General features: G+C 33.3%; 1 protein-coding gene across 1 annotated transcript in view; it reads right to left on the bottom strand.

Annotated features, from left to right (window-relative positions):
* Positions 1-5,796, bottom strand: part of DPP10 (dipeptidyl-peptidase 10 (non-functional)) — a 670,962-nt gene that overhangs the window by 52,124 nt on the left and 613,042 nt on the right. The gene's annotated exons all lie outside the window — the stretch shown is intronic.

Here is a 5,796-nt window from a genome sequence, read left to right as displayed (position 1 = left end):
TTTTCCAGTGAAGATTTTATCTCAAATATTTTAAGTTCACAAAATTTTTTTACAAAAATATATTCTCTTTCTTTTCTCACTTTATTCATTTGTTCTTGATATTTTTATGTATTTGTAACAGCCAATTTACTGTATTTGTCACTGAGCTCCACCATGTCTGTCATTTCTGGATCTGCTTCTATTCACTGACCTCTCTCCTAGTTACGAGTCGTGTTTTCTACTTTTTTCATGTAGCCAGTACTTTTTTATTGGATACTGACCATTGTGATGTTTACGTTTTCAAATTCTGAATTTTATTGTATTCTTTTAAAAATTGTTGGACTTTCTTCTGGCAGATTAAGTTACTTGAAGATCAGATTGATCATATCAAGACATTTTAAGATATCTTTTTAGTGTGGGTTTGAGTGACCTTTGCTCTATGGCTAGTTTAGTACTACTAAAAGGAGGACTCTTCTGGGATCTCTCCAAAATGTTCAACAGTTCTGCCTGACTGGAACTTGAACATGCCCCAGCACTGTGGGAGCACTGGCTTTGCCTAAGCTCACTGAGTGTCTTCCTACACGCATTCAGCTAGTATTTTCGCAACAGACTCGAGGTGACTTCTGTACAGCCCTATGGATATTTCTGGGGTTCTTTCTCCATGTAGCATCTTCTTCTCCAGTGTTTCACCTTTCTAACACTCCATAAACCTCAACCCTTCTAAATACCAACTTCTGTCTCCTCAACTCAGCAATACCATTGTATTATACTTTGCTTAGATTATTCCTTATTGCACCGGAGTTCAGAGAATTCTGCCAACCAGAAAGCTAGGGAACATACAACAATAATTTTGTTTACGTCTTTCAGGAATCAGAGACCTATACTGATTATTGTCCAATGTCTGAAAACAGCTGTTTCATATTTTTATCCAGTTTTCTTTTTTTCTTTATTTCTTTTTGTGTGCGTGTGGGGAGGTGGGGAAATCATGTGCACTTCCAGTTACTCCATAGCCAGAATAAGAAATTTTTTAAAATATGTCAATGGTTTATCATTGATCCTTTATGGTTAAATCCAAACTTCTTAGAATAAAATAAGACTTTCATGATCTGGCTCCAGTCTACCCCTCTAACCTTATACATTGTTGCTTTTTTATTAAATGTTTTGTTCCAGTCATGATGAATAACTTTTGTCTTCCAAAGGTAAACATTTTTGTGTCTTCATATGTTTGTACGTACACATTCCTTTTTTGAAAAATGCTTTTTCACTGACCTCATTCCCTGTACTGTGTTCATTTCTGCTACTGAAACTATCATAGTCTATTATCACTATTTAATTTTGTGTTTCTCACATTGGACTGTGAATTTTATGTGTGATCTCGTGCATGTCAAACTATCTCTTCTGTAAATAAGTATCTTCTATAGCATGAATATTGGAGACTAGCTATTCTTAGAGGTTCTTTACATCTCTCAAATTGTAGAGAAACTTAGATTATTTAGACATTAGTATATTTTCAAGGAAGGTATCCTAAATGTTTAATTTTAAATGTTTAAAAATATGAATACTTAAACTCTGTATCTTTCATTAAGGATTCACCTTAGATTTATAATCCAAATCACAAAAAGGCACTTAACCATTGTAGGTAAAAGAATTCTTTTTGCATTTAGAAGCCAATATTATTTGATATTTTCTAACTATGAAGGGGGAAAAAAGTCTGTTAAATTTCTACCTTTCTACTTCTATATACAGGTTATCCTGTTAGGTGAAGGCATTTATAAAAGAGCAATGGTTTATTGTATTAAAACAAAACAATCAACTAAATGAAAGAATAAATGAAGAGATTCAGCTAAAGACACCAATGTGAGTGTCATATACTAGTAATTTCTCATTTTTCCTTTTTATTATCCAATACCAATGAGGGAAAAAACATAATTACATGCATACTAGTATACTAATTACATGGCTATAGAGGCAGTTGATTTTAAATCTTAACTTTTAAATTAAAAGTCATTAATTTACTCATGGAATAAATGTCAATCCACAGCCACAGAGAAATATAAATTCTAATTAACACAAATAAATATAATAAATATTAAAACCATTTTCAAAATATTAAGGGCAAACAACATTTTTTTCATAATAAATTCAGGAAATCTACACAATGCTTTTTGTCAAGCAGTAGAAAGAGGAGGTAGTTTAAGACATGATATTAGTGTGGAGTTGAGGAATAAAACAGAATAAAATGAGAGCAGAAAATTGGGAAGAAGAAGGAGAAAGAGAAAGAGAAGAAAGAGGAAGAGAAGTATAAAGAGGGATGAGTAAAAAAGGTGGACTAGAGAGAAAGGAAGAAGAAAGGAAACAGAGGCCTATGAGAAACAGTTAAAGAAAAAACAGGAAATAAATATGCATGTAAAATTAAGGAGAAAGGCAAAAATGAAAATCTAAAAGTAAAAAGGAAATGATAGCAATACCAGACAAAGGATTTTTGAAATATTAACTAAGTAAAATTTTACATACTTATACGATGCGAGAATTTTAATGGAGGATTTTTTTTTTTTTTTTTGGAGGATTTCTTTTTCATTATAAAAATAGTATGTTTGGTCAGTTAATACCAATTTGATGGTGAGTACGTGTGGTGCTTGTCTTTCCATTCTTGGGATACCTCACTTAGTAGAATGCGTTCCAGCTCCATAAATGCACATATAAAAATAACATCTATTGGATGTTGGGTAGGGGGTAGGGGGGAGGGGGCAGGAGGGAGGAAGGGACGGGTATTTGCATACACAAAGAGTGCAATGCGCACCACCCGAAGGATGGACATATTTGAAACTCGGACTTAGTGGGGGGAGGGAGGGGCAAGGGCAACATACGTAACCTAAACATCTGTACCCCTATAATATGCTGAAATAAAAAAAATAAAAAAAAAAAGTAGTATGTTTGTTGTAAAGGAGTAGGAAAATACTAAAGAAGAAAGAACAACAAAATCACCTGAAAGACTGCTAGGCAAATGTAAGAACTTTTAACATTTGCAATTATTGTCTCCTTGCATTTTTTGCAAATCAGGGATTGGGTTTTTTTTTTTTTTTTTCTTTTTTTTTTAGATAAGGTCTTGCTCTGTTGCCCAGGCTGGAGTACAGTGGAATCATCACCGCTCATTTCAATCTCAAAATCCTGGGCTTAAGTAATCCTCTTGCTTCAGCCACCCAAGTGGGACTACAGGCTCCCACCACCATGCTCGGCTAATTTTTCCATTTTTTTTTTTAGAGACGTAGTCTTGTTCTTGCTCAGGCTGGTCTCAAACTCCTGACCTCAAGTGATCCTCCCACTTCAGCCTCCCAAAGTGCTAGGATTAGCTCAGACATGAGCCACCATGCCCAGCCTCTTCTTGCATTTTTATATGCACTTTTAAATAGTTTTGTTCAAGTGGCATAAACTTTTGGACTCCTTAATCACTCGAAATATAGTTTAAACATTTTTTAATTGACCTTTGTAAACATATTTTCTATTTTTAATCCTAGTAGGAAACTGACGACACTCTTCAATGAGAATAATTTGACGAGATTTTACTGAAAGGACTAATTACAGGTACAGACAATGGGTAGGAGACTCCTAAGGGATTGTATAATATAGTATAACCCAAGGCTTATGGCAGCGGCTAGGCCTGAAGGTCAAAGGAAGAGACCTCCCTTCAGCCAAGGATCACAGCCAACCTGTGGTAGCTCCACAGTGACAGGGCAGGTGGAATAGGTAACCCAAATCACTTTCCTCCCTCTCTCCAGTTGCCTACAGAATTCCCTTTGGTCGAATCCAATTGTCAGCCACTGGGAAACATAGCCTGAGATGTCTAGGACAGAGAACATGGACGAGAAGAACTGAGAATTAAAAGTGGTTCTAGGAGAACAACTCCTAGATATCCAGGGCATTGGGTAATATTCCATTGAAATTTATTTACAAACTCACATTTTTTGTTATTTATAGTGTCTTTTACTAGTATCAACAGCTTTGATATAACATTTCTATTTACAATTATTTCCTCAGTATAAACCACCAAAAGGAAAAAATAGATAGAAAAGATGTGGCTTATGACTTAGTTATTTTTTTTCAACATATGTGTTACAATTTATATCTCTACCAGCATGTTACAAAAGCCTCATTATATCCTCATTAGTAATGCGAATTTCTTTATGTTATTAATTTGTTAGGAAAAATTACACGGCAGTATTTTACTCTGCATTTCTTTGAAAACTATAATAGTAGGTTTAAAGGTTTTCTACATTTATTAAATATTTTAATTTTCTTTTTCTCAATTTTCTCCTCATCCTATTCTACTTCATATGGCCCCAAAATGAATTATGACAGTGTACTTGATTTTATTAATTCAAAGATTTAATTGCCATTGAATATAAATTTTATCATCCTAAGTAATTGTCATCTGAAAAGAAAATTAAGCACCTGACTGCTGTTAACAGCCCTGTTTTTGTTTTTCTTGATCCTGAGGCAGAGAAGGTTGGCTTCTGCATGGGAAAATCGAAAAGATTTCCCTTAGATGGAAATGTTTATAATTTGCAGCAGAAGTTATTAGGAAAAAAATTGACTTGTAACAGTAGAATAAAATTAAATTAAAGTCAGACTGGAAAAATTTTAAATCATCCTTTGTTGATGACAGAATATGCAATGTAACACAAATAGTTACGTATTGTGTCTTATATGTCATGAATATATCTTATCCTCACTGCAAATCCTAATTGCCTAGGAGGAAATTGATCCTATGAGAGATTAACTAACTTGTCTTAGATCCCACAGGGGATCTAAGTATGTGATGGACCCATTTTATACAGACTTTACGGTCTATAAGATTCAACTTTCTTTACATTTTATCAACTATACTGTCTATTATCATTATTGTCGTTGTAGTCTTAATATTGAATAGATTAATTTACTTTATCCATGTAACAAAAACACTTGTACCCCCTAAATATCTTGAAATTTAAAAAAAACCCACTACTCCTGGGGGAAAAAAAAGATTTATACTGAATACAGGAATAAAATAATAGACACTAAAATATGTGCTACACTATCTTCCAGCCACACAAAAATCCAATACAAATTTAGAAATTTGTCTTTGTCTAGGGCAGGCACTAAGTTTCCATATGGCAGTATTTGAGGAGTATAAATGTCTGTTTTCTCAGAATTACCAAACATAACAAGATTTTAAAACATTGGATTTTATAATGCTAAAAGAGCTTCATTCTATGGTTAAATCACCTGAATAAAGATATAAAATGTAAATGTCTGTTTTCTCAAAATGACATCTGTCATTCAACCTTACACTTTTTTACTTATATCTCTTCTAAGTCAAGACCTCTAACTAAGACTCCTACTTAAATATAAATATGTGATGCAAGAAACAAGAACACAATGAAAAAAAGGTGCCGTCATATTGCAGCTAATTACAAACCCTATTCAGGGGTCAGACTGCCTTATTTGATTCCTGGTTCTGCTATTTATTAGTTTGACTCTGGCCAAGTTATTTAACCTCTCTATGACACAATTTTCTAATCTGTAAAAGGGTATCATTAAATTAACCATCTTCAGGTGTGTTCTGAGGATTGAATGAGTCAGTAAGTATGATTCTCATTATTAGATTATAGTAGTTTATGTTAAATCATTTGAGCATAAGATCATTGATTAAACAAATCTAAAATAACAAAAGAAGGAAATCAACATTAAAAAAAAAGACAAGGCAGGAAACAATATGGCTACTCATTTTTAAGATTAGCTCAACCATATATTTACTTACCTACTCTACCGTAAATTTTT

This window comes from Propithecus coquereli, unplaced genomic scaffold (genome assembly GCF_000956105.1).
Source record: "Propithecus coquereli isolate 6110/MARCELLA unplaced genomic scaffold, Pcoq_1.0 Scaffold348, whole genome shotgun sequence".
NCBI lineage: Eukaryota > Metazoa > Chordata > Mammalia > Primates > Indriidae > Propithecus > Propithecus coquereli.
This window is presented reverse-complemented; position numbering and strand designations above follow the sequence as displayed.